The following is a 12,720-nucleotide window of genomic DNA, read 5'->3' as shown; positions in this document are numbered from 1 at the left end:
CTCTTTTACTTATCTCCATAAAACGCATGATCATGATCCTGTGCGCCTGTATTCAGGAGAGAGGGGGGGGGGTCCCTATAGGTTCAATGGGACGCCCTCGGCGTAAATGCCCGCATTCGGTTGGGCTTCTCTAAGAGGAGCGTATGGAAGCGAGGCGCAAACCAGCAGCGCCGCAGACTTGGCTTCGAAGACGCCCGCGATGTATCCAGGCCGCAGATGATGTCGCCTGGATACCTCAAGGCAGATCGGGCGTTTAGGCGGAAACCCTATCTATACCTTCCCACTTATCTGGGAATAAACCTGACTGATTTTTTTTTCTGGGACTTTCTTCGAAGCAGACCTACGGATACGGCTGCTCTTAATAATTCCTGTCGCCGGCTCCTTCTCCTCAGTCGTTCAGTATCAAGCCCGTTCCCTTTGGGCAAGTTCCAGCATGGCCTGGGTTGGGCCACTGACCTTGACATTCCCTCTGATTACGAAACGCAGCCTGTTCCCAATAAAGACATGCACAGTCGAAGACTTCAGCCATTTGAAGATCTGCTGGGACAGTTTCCCGTAGCAACGGGGAAGGGGGATTCACCTTCGGGATCCCATGCTATTTATTTGAAGCCCTATGGACTTCAGCAGGGGCATTTCACCCATGCGGGCCCCCCCCCAACCCTAACCTGTGGGTGCTTGCTGCCTAGATTAAGCCTACAGTCTTACCCACACATATGAGGGAGTGACCCCCAGACGTAATTTAGTGAGTCTTATTACTAAGCTTATCTTTTTAGGATTGGGTTCCATTTCTCCTTGGCTTCAAAGAGGCTTACTTCCACACTGATAAGACTGTAACCCTAGGGGTCTTGTTTTCTAATGCACCTCCATCACTTACTCCCACCCAAATTTCTTCTGTACTTTTACCCCTAATCCGGAGGGCATGGAAGGCCTCTTTAAAAAGACTAGGTGTTCCTGGAGAATCAGTCCACCACACAACCACCCATCGTTTTAATAAAAAGAAAAACTTCCTGCCTACTCCTTACCTTCCCCCCCATAACATCTTTTAATCTTTATATGCCAGAAGCAGGTTTGGGGAAGCCCAGGTCCTATATACCGTCCACCAGTTGCATCTCCCTGTGCAAACTGAGCTCAATTTATTTCAGCTGCCAGCTGGGCCATCTCTTTATGAACTCCAGAGATCCTGCAGAGGCCTTGAAAAATGCAGGCAGGGAGGTATTTTTTCCGGCTCTTAAGATTTTGAAGTGTCGTGAGCAGCTGTGAAGAAACAGTGGGAATGGAAGGAATTGTCTGAAAGTGGACTTTAATTTTTTAAAACATGAATAGGAGAACCGGCAATAAAATCAGCCGGGAAATAACTTCTATATTATTTGGCAATATACATATTCATCATTGTCATTATTATCTCCCTCATCGGGTTGCGAGAGTTCTCATACATCAGTGTCCTCATAAAGCTGAATTAAGTATACATTGGATCTTGATATCGCAATCGTAGCTTTAATCCTTAAAGCTATCACATTTGCAAACTCATTAAGGTACAAGGTAAGTCAATACCTAGTGTGATGTAGAGGATGGAGTGATGAACTAGCAGGCCTGGGTTCAAGTCTCCGCTTAGCCATGGAAACTCACAGTTTGTGTGTAAGTGTAACTGGTAGTACCACTCCTCAAATTTCTAATTTATCTTGAAAACTGTCAGGGTTGGTATAAGTCAATTCCAATGTGATGGCACAAAACAACAACACAACGAGGTACATAGCGCATGGTCTCTGTGTACAGACATCACTTTGTGTAGGTTTTGTAAAGGTGTGTGTGCAGATTACTGAGATATAAATGTTCAAAAAATTTGGTTTATGTTACACATGACAGGTGGGTTTAAGTATGCTACGTGTTCCTACTGGATTTTAGCCACTGAAAAAGTAGGGAAGGATGCCAGGGTGTATGTGGGACAGCTGCTTTGCCTTTTGGGAGGATACATGTTTTCCTTCCCCCAAGCACATACCGAGAGGGGGTTAAAATAGGCCTGCATTCATTTAATATTAAAACATCCCTCATTAAACGTGGTGGAATAATATTTATGTGGCTGAGGATTATTAACACATTGCATTATATGAACCTAATATACATATTCACTGTCTTGCATACATACACAGTGGAGGAGCATCTTCCGGACTCAAGGCATATCAAAGTAGGAGTTTTCTTCTTCCAGTTCCCTCTCTGCTACGGAAGGCTGAACATCATCTAAAGGTGTTTTGGTTGAAATACTTCTCAACAATGATGTCCTGCTGTATCCAAATCTATCACCAGGTTTTTACCAACAAGTCCTTCTCAGTCCTGTACCATTCTTCCCCGCCCCCCGCATTTATTTCATCTGGAATGATCAGTTGTAATAATCGGTGCCTTTTGTGTCTCATTAATTAACCAAGTGCCTGCATTCTCTGTGTTCTACATTTTATATTCCATTGCCTTTCCTCACTAGCTTAGTACTTCTCAGTCGGTTCTTTTTTCAGTCCAGAAAACCAGTATCGAGTGATCAATCTACATTTCAAATGCTTCTGTCTTTTGTGCCGTAACCAGCATTACGATCCCATGCCATGAAGCAGAAACCAAGAATACATAGCTTAACGCGGTGTACATGTTCAAAGCCAAAGTTTAATGTTTGTTGCACATTGCGTTCTTCAGAATGTAACAGCTCTGGGCCATTCTACCCTGACATGATTGCATGGGTATGAGACGGCTTTTGCTAACACATTATCCGAAGTGAGTGTAATTAAATTCAGATTAATCACTTTAGAATTTGTTTCTTAGATCTGATGGCTCAGCTACAGGTGTCAAGTCACTTTGCACGTACGTACGTACGTACGTACGTACGTACGTACGTACCTACCTACCTACCTACCTACCTACCTACCTACCTACCTACCTACCTACCTATATATGACTGAAAAAACTGGGACCTGAATCCACTATTTGTCCTTCTTTGCTAGTGTTAAGCCTCCTCACAGACACACACACAGATCTGAAACGGACTCGATCGTTCACGTTTCTTTTTTTGATCTCTGAAGCATTAGAGGTTTTGTTTGCTTTGTTTTGGTTTGGTTCCCCCCCCCCCCGCCGTGTCCTAGCCAGATCCTATGCCTTGATATTTATTCAGAAGCATGTTTTCATGTGACATTCATTTACCTAGGAATAAATCCGATGGGGTCAACAGAAATGAGTGCTCCCAATAAGGGTGGGGAACGCTGCCTTCTAAATCACAAGAGCGACTTTTCGGTATCAACGTGTTTCGGATTAAATGCTTTAAAAGGAGGGGAAAACCACACACCTTGCTATGTGAATATATTACTTATGTTCACATATAAAAAGGACTGCATACTCCGAAAGAATCAACGCCTATTACGTATACGTGTCAATAACCTGTTAAAGATGATAACACGCCTCATCTCAGAAGGCGCGCGCGTGTTTTTACTTTCAGTGTTTCCCCTACCAGAGAAAAGTTCTGAACTGGTGAAGAATCACAGAAAGTGCATCAAAGCGTGCAATTTTGCTATACGGAAGCCCCATCGAGTGCCATAGGCGCTCTTGTTAGGTGAGAAAACTACCGTCAAACGTAGTTCTTTCAAGATCATAGAACCAAGCAAAATCATTAAATCACATAATCGTTGACTGACTTTTGACGGGTGTGGGAGAGCTGTCAGATGTGAATCACAGAGATTCCAGCATAACTGCGGAGGCTGCAATCCGAGCCAGTTTTTGCGGGACTCTGCGGGTCTTGTGCTTTTCGGAGTAAAGTCAACTTAGAACTGCACACCGTGTCACTCTTCAGAAGGGCAGCTTCAGGTAGATGTCCCACAGATGTTGCACTCCACTCTCCATATTGAAATCTACGGGGGGGGGGGCAAGCAGCCCAAAGGAATACATGTTTATTGGACAGGACCTTCTAGTGAATCCGAAAGGGCTGGTCTCTGATCAAGTGTCCCGGGCTGGGTCGCTTGGCGCCTTGACCTGAAAAACATAGGCAGGAATTACAGATCTCTCAGGCAGAAAAAGAATTAGGGGCGAGGAAGAGGAGAACGGCCACGATGCTGAATAGAGTCGGCGGAAATAGAGGCAGGCTGCTTTTGAGAAAGGAAAAGGAAAGTGGAGTTACCCCTTCCAGTTTTCAAGACGACTGCCGAGACGGCGGCCCGGAAAGGAGTGACTGGAAGGGGAAGGAGATCCTGCAAGAAATCGGGGGTGAGGGGGAAAGTGGGGAGGCTGCGTCTGAAACACACTTTTAAAGAGAGGAGAGCAAGATGGCCCGTCCATTTCAATGGGGTTCCCATCCGAGTCCATCGGTTTAATTTGGGGGGGGGGGGGGAACCAACGGCGTCTGCTTCAATTCTGCATTCGTTTCCTCGCGAGCAAATTCAACAGCCGCGCGGAGGTTTTTCATTTCCACCGCGCGGGAGAGGCGGGGGGTGTTTTCAAGCCGACCCCCCCTCTCCAAAAACAAACAAACAAACCCCTGTTTCGTGCAAAACGAAGGGGCACAAGCTGGAGACCAACGGAAGCGCGCCTGAAATCCCGGGCTCCTTTCCCTGCCCGGAAAAGGGATCCGGATCCCAAGCCGTTCCCACCAAATCTCCCTCGCTCGTTAACACCGCAAGGAAATCCCCTCCCCGCTGCTTTAAGTGGGAATCTCGGTCTAAAAAGTGGCAGAGATTTCAGAAGCGTCACCAAACGATAAAGGGTGTTGTTGTTATTATTATTATTTGAAGGGGGCTTAAGATGCTTCAGCCCTCTCGGGGAGCTTACACACGTGCGTGTGTGAGAGAGCGAGCAAGCGAGATGCTACGCACCTCCAGAGACGTTTTATAAAGTTATTCAAGGAAATTAAACCCTCTGACGTCGTCTGAAGGTGGAAAGCGCCCCCTTCTCTCTCTCTCTCTCTCTCTCTCTCTCTCTCTCCTCCCCCCATTCCGCTTTTTTAAAAAAAAAAAAAATTGCTGTGTTTGGAATGAGCAGGAAACTCGTAAAGAAAGCGGGCGACGTTCCTCCCAAATATGCGGTGCCCTTTTCTGCGCTCCTTCCTTGAAAACGTTATTAAACTGATCATGCCAACATTTCTTTCAAATAAGCATGTTTCCCCAGACGTGTAATGGGGTCGCTTTCCGAACGTTTACCAAGAAAGAGAGAGTTGTTTAGTTTTTAATGACTTTGAATAGCCAGTTCTGGGCGATCAAGGTGCTGTGTTAAATAACAAACTCGAGTCCCCTGGAAACGGCAACAGGAGAGGGAGGGAGGGAACGCGGGAAGGAGGGAGGGAACCCCGGATCAGAATGAAAAATAAGCAGCCAAGATAATCTCCCATCGGCGAGCCAAAAAATGCAATAAAGCTAATTTAAGGCTGTCAAAACTTCAAAGCTGAGAAAAGGAGCTGCTAAAATAATGTCTCTTGATAAGGAAATAATAAACACACTCGTGGGCGCGCGCGCGCGTGCACCCACCCACCCCCTCACACACAAAATGCCTACTCAATAAACTCCCCTGGATCTCGGGGTCTGGGCTATATTTTATTTGGTGATGAAAGCACTTTGATGTCAGTGTATTCCAAACAATTATTATTATAATTTGAAACAACCTGGTGTTTTCCATTACTAACGGCTTACGCTTTGAAGTTACACCTCATAATTTCTTAAATTAAATAAATCATTTTAAGTTTGCACTGGGAGCCTTTTAATAGCAGAGAAAGGAATATCATTATCTTATTGAGAGGCAATTGCCGCGGCTCCAGCTTGGCTGTAGCTGGGGGGCAAAGTGGTTTCTCCCGAACAGACATACTTTATTAGCCTCCCATAACTCTTGAAAAGAACATTTTTATATTTTCTTTGATTCGGACCCATCCCCCCCTAACCCGGCTCTTGTTTTCAAGCTGTCCCAACCTTTAATTACTACCTAATATGAAAAGCATTATTTTTTAATGCTGTGTAATTTACCAGAGGCAAGAGGCCAAGCTAACAATTGTTTATAGGGCTTGTTGTTGTTTCACACGGGGGCAAACGTTGCCGCTCGGAACCCGGCTTTTCATGGGTGGTTGCACTAATTAAGACAGTGGCTGGGGCTCCGGGGAGGGGTGGGGGGTTCAGATTGAAGCCGACAGGGGCGGAAGGCTTTTGAGGAGGGCCGGATCCTGCTGAAGCCCTCCTCTCCCCACACACCCCCCCCGTTCCTCCGCCTGATTTTAGACTCTCGGGTTGTTTTGATCCTTGCTTAAAGAGGCGCTGCTGATTCTCCCCGGGCTTCCTAGAGGGGGAGGGGGAAGGAAAAGAGAACCCACGGCCTGGTATCTACACGTTCTTATTCTAAGAAAACCTAACGCCGAGTCATGGTCGTCGGAAAGAGAAATTTCTGAGCAAGTCCGATACCCCGCGTATTTTTTTCTATTTTCACTGGTTCAGCTGTAAGTACCGGGGAGTGAGGAAGTGACGGAGATGCAGGTGTGAATGTGCTCAGGTCTAGTTTCTGCGTCAGAGGTGGACTTAGCCCAGTCCTGAGAGAGTTCCAGCTTTCCCTCCTGGCATTTCCAAGGCGGGCTGTGAAGACCCTTGTCTTTAGGAGGTTGGGATGGAATCGGCATCATTGGGTTGCCTGATGGGTGAGAACAGGGAGCATAGGAGCTGCACTTGAGAGGTACAGTTTTGAATCCTCGCCTGGTCGCCTTGGCGAGGATTCAAAATCCATTCCTTCACACTTTATCCCACAGGGGTATTGTGAGGATAAACGCAGAAGAGTCGTGAACGTTCATTGAGAGAAAGGCAAGACAGGAAAAAAAAAACAACCAATGGAAAGAGCATTACATTTAGCAGCGAGTTTTCTTCAAGTCTCCTATCTCCCAGTTCCATCACTACTTCCACCGGCCTTCTCTCCCTTTTCACTGCCCCAGTAAGATGCCCGATGATCCTTGGTTTTTCCTTGCTTTTGCTTTTCTGGATACCAGCCACTGCTAGGCCCATCGGAGGCCTTGGCAGGACAACTCTCCCGAACTGCTGGAAGAACTGGGTAGCGATCTGCCTGCACTCTACAAACACACACACACAAGGGAGGCAACGCGATGTGGAAGGAAACCATCACACACAAGGAGCCATTTCCCAAATGACCTCCACATCACAGAACAGAGAGGCCACATGTGACAGGCCAGAGGTGGTGAGCAGAAGGTAGACCAGCATGTACAGGGAGAATGTACACGCTGATCTATGATGCCAAGCTTTCTGCACCATTTAACAAAAGCATCTAAGTTTTCAAATACAATTCAATATTTAAGCCAACTTCAGCCCCCCCCCCCCAAGTCTCAGAGAACTGGGACTTTTATTTTTCTTTCATGGGCTTACATACCAGTTGGAAAACATTAGAAGGTGGGGAAGTCTGCTCAGTCAGGCAATTCAGATGTAGACTAGTACCAAGAGATCATAGACTGCAATTTGCAAGTGATACGGAAGACCAGTTTAGAGCCCAGTTCCCAGTTTTGATTGGTAGATTTCAGGATTCTAGTAAAACAAAGCACATCTGCCCAAATCTGTTGCAGACTTATTGTGCACAGCAGGTCCTGCCTTGGTTCTTCTACACCCTTGGGGATGCATTTCCCTGTTAGCTTTTTCTAATTCCAAGGCAGGTACAGGGAGAAAGCAAGAAATGAGCCCTGAATTATAAATATGAATTACTGTAACTCAGAGATCCTAGTAAGGTGTTCAAGATATGTGAGATATTTAATGAATAGGGTTACCTTTGCCACCCCACCAGTGAATTTCTATGGCCCAGAAAGGAGTTGAATTGAAATCTCCTGAACCCTAGCTGGCCACTCTTTCCAGTACATACACCACACAGGCTGTCCATCATGAATAGACACGAACTGGTCCTTAATGGCTGGCTGAATTATTCTCCTGGGATCAAAGAGAATCCTCACCAACACTTCAGAAACAGGTAACACTCATTTGAAGAAATCGGTGGTAAGCTCTTCCCTTCCCTTGCCTTTCCTCCCAGAACCAGGAGAGAACCTTGAGAGGCGCCAGACTATGGCGGTTTGTGGAATGTAGCCAGAATTGTCTCCAAAGGAGGCGTGGTTTCTCTAGCAACTCAAGGGAACCTTTTTGGCCAGCGTTGGTAAACCGCCCTCTTCCAACAGTGACAGTTGGGTAGCATTTCCCTGTAACAACTATCCAAGGGGTTAAGAGAAGGTAGGAAATGAAAAAAGAAAAAGAAAAAACTTTGAAATCCTATCGACCTAGATGGCAGGACGGTCCTCAGAAACCTTGCCTGTTGGCCCTGTTGACTGAGGCTCCAGTTGTCCCCCAAAACAGCTGTAAGAAGCCAGGTTGCTTACCTTGGGCAGAAAGAGGTCCTGCCCAACCATATAATCAACCTGAGCTCAACATGTAATAAAGCTTCCTCTTTGTGTTTTCCCGTCCATATGTTCTGGACCACATGCCCCACTGTAGGAGATTACATTTCCCATGTTGCTGTTAAGTCCTGTCCAACTCTTCGTGACCCCATGGACCAGAGCACGCCAGGCCCTCCTATCTTCCACTGCCTCCCGGAGTTCGGTCAAAGTCATGTTGGTCGCTTCGATGACACTGTCCAGCCATCTCTTCCTCTGTCGTCTCCTTCTCTTCTTGCCCTCACACTTTCCCAACATCAGGGTCTTTTCCAGGGAGTCTTCTCTTCTCATGAAACAGCCAAACTATTGGAGCCTCAGCTTCAGGATCTGTCCTGCCAGTGAGCACTCAGGGTTGATTTCCTTCAGAATGGATAGGTTGGTTCTCCTTGCATTCCAGGGGATCGCAAAGAGAACAAACCATTTTCCGTGAGCCTTGGGCCATAAACCCTAGTCTGTGAATGACAGATTGTAGTATATGACACGTGGGGCGGCGGCGGCGAGTGGATGCATCTGTTCCATCTCGGGCTCTTGATCGGTATAAAAAATGAGCGTCAGAATCACTCGAACTTTGAAATATGCTATAAATGCTTTAACTTATCCCAAGGGAGTTCAGTCCTTTGGTAGGTTCCAGCGGAGCAGTCTTTCGAGACGTACTGTAGTGGTATTCAGAGTAGCGGTATTCAGAGAGCTGCCTCAGTGGGTTCTAATCCCGAGGTGGGCAAAACTCTCGCCCCAGGCAAGGGTCTCTCGCACTGAGCAGTTCTTGAGTGGACCAAGTGGGGAGGAAGAGAGCGGTGTCCGTTCCCTTGAGCGCCCCGAGGGAAAAGGCAAAGGTAAACGCCGCAAATAACCAACCAACCAATCAATCAATCAATCATCGTTAGCGCTTCACCCTCCCAGCGCAAAACCAGGAAGAAACAACAACAAAACCATAAAAACGCAGGCCAATGTTTTGTTCCCCGAACATGTTATCTGTGTTGTTTGGATCTTGTCAGAGAGCCAGAAGAACCTCCGAAGTCTACCGTATGAGTCGGTTGATTGTCCTGGAAATGAGCCCGTCGAGTCTCGAGAAACTTCGTTCCACAACGTTACATTCTCAGAAAACAAATCGGATTGGCCACCGTGTGAGCCGCCAACGGCCCCACCTCTTCGAACAAAGGACATACGAGGCTGTACTTTCGAGCCCACCTTGGGACCGGGTCGTGCGGACTTTTCCAAACACGCATTTATTAGCGCGCCAACCGCGCGGCTCAAGGCTGCGTGCGCTTCTTCAGAAGAAGCCAAGCCTTACTGAGTCCCATTGCAATTACTTCCAGGTAGAGGTTCCCAAGACAGCTCAGCCCGAGATAGGCACGCAAAAGCTGCGACGTGTCAAGCGATCCACACCAATGTGCAGTATTGTTCTCGGAAGCCCGTCCCGGGAGCCAAACTTCGAGCGCAGATGGATCATGCTGGTCTCTTAAACCCCCCGGGTGAGCAAGAGATCAGTATTTGTGAGCCCGGGCAAGGGATACCCATCCTACCCTCTCCCCTGTGAGCACGAGGTCCCTGCTATGCAGATGGTTTACAGAAATTGCCCGAAGGGACCTTGATTAGGAGTAGGGACCGGAACAGTAGCGAGCGGGCCAACCCTCAAATGACTCAAGAGAGCCTCAGGCAACAGCCCGGAGCAGCCGATGGAGGACTTCCCCTTAAGCAGCAAGTATATACACCCCACTGAAGTCAGTGGGACCTTAACCTGTAGGATTGCTATGCCAATCGGTTACTCGAGACAGCGACGTCCAGTGGTTAGACTGATCACCCTTGAGCCAATCTGTCCTTCCCCTTCTCTCTCTCTCTCTCTCTCTCTCTCTCATTCTCCTCCCCGGCTTTTTAGGACTGTGATGAGGAGAAACAGAGAGGTCATGTCAACTGCTTGTCAGGCCGTGGTCTCGTGACGCCGTTGAACTACAAATCCCATCTGGATTCACTCTCCGGCTAGGTCTGATAGACAGCAGAAGAGTCCCACAACGTCCGAAGGGTCCGCGCCCTTGTGGACACTGGCCCTGAGTTTTGTGGAGGAATGCGAAGGTGTCCTTGTTGCGGGTACGAGGGGGGGGGCGATACACAATTCACCTTCTTCCGCTCTCCCCGTAAGGGCAAGGTGGTCTGCCTGAGACACGCATCGTACGGGTTCGTGTGGATGCCCTCACGGGCTCCGGAGCACGGAATAATTCGCTTTCTCAAACGGCGAAGGAAAAGATAAGGCTAAGGATGGAGCAGACGCTCTTTAACAAACAGGCGACAGCTTTATATTCAGTTCCCAGGGAGAGAGAGAGAGATGTGTGTGAGAGAGAGAGTGAGAGAGAGAAGGTGGGGGGGAGTCAGTAAATTAAGTAAGGGCGAGGACTGGCCCTTCGCCTCGGCTGCCCATATTTGCCTCGCTGATCTTCCCTTTTGCCTGGCTTTGGAAATTACTCTTTCTTTCTCTCTGTTTCTCTGCCTTCTCCCTCCCCTCCCCTCCGCGCCCCTTGTCTCTCCCTCCTCCCTGACTCCAGTTCCTTGAAAAGTCTAATCTGCTCAACTCCTTTGCTATTTTTCACGCCGGACTCCGGCCTCTCTCGGCTAAGCCCTTTTCCTTTTTGATGTAGCGAGTCAATTGAGGAATGCCGGTCTCGGTTATCAATCACCCAGCTGGGGCTTAAAGGGCTCCGACTAATCAGATTTAATTGCTCATGTAGCGCCACTCCTGCCCTGGGCCACGACCGCCTTGCTCAATTAAACCCCAAATATCTCCAATCAATAAATAAGGAACGACAACACGTTTAAGGGATTTATCCAGCCAAGGAACTGAACTGGAAACGGATTACAACCAAGAAGAGGCCTTTCATAATTAAACATACCCCCTTTCCCAAAGGGGAGGGGCGGGGAGAGCAGAGGAAAGAGAAAGAAAACCTCCCCGCACGGAGACGTTAATATGCACCTGCTTCCCTCAATAGGCACTTAATTTATTATTATTGTTATTCTGGTCATCTCCCTGCCCCTCAAAATAAAAAAAGAAGTAACTGAGGCCAGGTTCAAATGGGGGACAATTGGAAAGGGAGATTTCTATGAGTAGCAATATAAATAATATTCTATACAAGAGCATGCACACATAATTATATATGCTTTGTGTACAACATTGTGAAACCCACTAGGGTAGTGCATGAAGAATAGAGAAGCAATGATCACAGGGAACATAGCGGAAGAATAAAAACATAAACAACAATAAAAGCTAATTAAAAAAAACAAGGAATGGGAATCAGTTTAGGTGGAAAAAAAGAGTTTAAAAAAAGGACACAAACATGGTGGCACTTTAAAGACTGAATTTTATATTTGTTAATATGAACTTTCATGGACAAGTCCGCTTCATCAGACATAAGAGCTCTTGCGTCTGATGAAGTGGGCTTATCCACAAAAGCTCACATTAAAAAATATAAAGGTCAGTCTTTAAAGTGCCACCACGTTTTTGTCTCTTTTTTAATAAAAATCTGATTTTTATTTTGTTTTCACCTATAAAGCTTGCACAGAGGAACTCTGTGACCCCTTCTAGAGGAATCAGTTGTAGCTTGAGGAAATGTGGGTCAGAGATCAGAGCTTGGAGGGGAATAAATATTGTTTTGGACTATCAAAATTTTGGATGACAACTCCCTTGGCTGGGGGATTCTGGGAATTGTAGTCCTGAGATGTAAATTTTCCAACTACTGCCAGAGGTTTGATGCATACAAGAAAAAGCTCTTGCCTGCATGCTGGGCAAGCTGAGCAATGTAGGCAGGGGGCTCTTCAGCACAGTCTTTCCTGCAGATCTCAATAACCAGACAGGTTCGTACTGAATTAGGCAGCCTCCTGTATGTCTCTCTGTGTGTAAACACATACCCATTGGGGAGGGGGGGTACACAAGCCCCACCCATTCTGGAATCGGGCATGTCTTTTAATAGTCCCTTTAACAGTCTTAGAAACATGACCGTTCATCATGTTTTCTCACATGGCACATGTTTCAGCCCTTACCTTGCCTCACAGCATATTAGCAATAAAATTTAACACTGTATCACTAAGTACTTCAAAGGCATGATCTGTCTGAAATCTTTACAACAACCTGGATGGAAAGAAATAGGCTTAAGTGGCACAGGGATCTTGCAGTTGTTTTCAAAATGGTCCCTTCGGAAAGAGGTGTTCTCAAAAATTGTGGGGAATTAAAAAGGAAATGTTGTGGACACTGTATTCAAGGAGTTATTTTCAGATCCAGTTTTACATCCATTCTGTTGATGTGTGACCCTTCAGGTATGTCTGGGCTG

Source organism: Pogona vitticeps, chromosome 2 (genome assembly GCF_051106095.1).
Source record: "Pogona vitticeps strain Pit_001003342236 chromosome 2, PviZW2.1, whole genome shotgun sequence".
Classification (NCBI taxonomy): Eukaryota; Metazoa; Chordata; class Lepidosauria; order Squamata; family Agamidae; genus Pogona; species Pogona vitticeps.
Note: the sequence above shows the minus strand (reverse complement) of the source record.